Here is a 413-nt window from a genome sequence, read left to right as displayed (position 1 = left end):
ATATATTTATATAAAATTTATATTTATAAAATTTATGTTTGTATTTATAAAATATATGTAATTATATTTTATATAATTTTTAAAGTGACTAATTAAAGATCTCAGCATCATCACACAATGCTTTACTCAGCTCACTAAGTGTGTGTGGCATAGCAGTGGAAAATAAGCAAGGTTTTACTGGCTTATTCTATCTAAAACTGTTGGGGTTTTTTTCCTATCTAGAACTGTTATATTTTTGTTTTCAAGCTAAAACCATAATACATTTTTCCACAGTGCATGACCCGGAGCATGGCAAACAGGGCAGGCAAACAAGACATGGCGTGTCAGAAGAGCGTGGCGCAGCAGTCTGCGCGGCAGTTCGCGCAGGCAGGGCGTGCAGGGAAGGCGAGCGGGCAGGGGGCAGACCCCCTCCT

At 39.2% G+C, this 413-nt stretch overlaps 1 protein-coding gene across 1 annotated transcript in view; it reads right to left on the bottom strand.

Moving 5' to 3' along the window:
- TRPA1 (transient receptor potential cation channel subfamily A member 1) overlaps positions 1-413 on the bottom strand; it is a 71,826-nt gene that overhangs the window by 65,712 nt on the left and 5,701 nt on the right. The window lies entirely within an intron of this gene.

Source organism: Aptenodytes forsteri, unplaced genomic scaffold (genome assembly GCF_000699145.1).
Source record: "Aptenodytes forsteri isolate BGI_AS27 unplaced genomic scaffold, ASM69914v1 Scaffold62, whole genome shotgun sequence".
NCBI lineage: Eukaryota > Metazoa > Chordata > Aves > Sphenisciformes > Spheniscidae > Aptenodytes > Aptenodytes forsteri.
The sequence above is the reverse complement of the archived record's forward strand: the minus strand, read 5'-3'. Positions and strand labels throughout refer to the sequence as shown.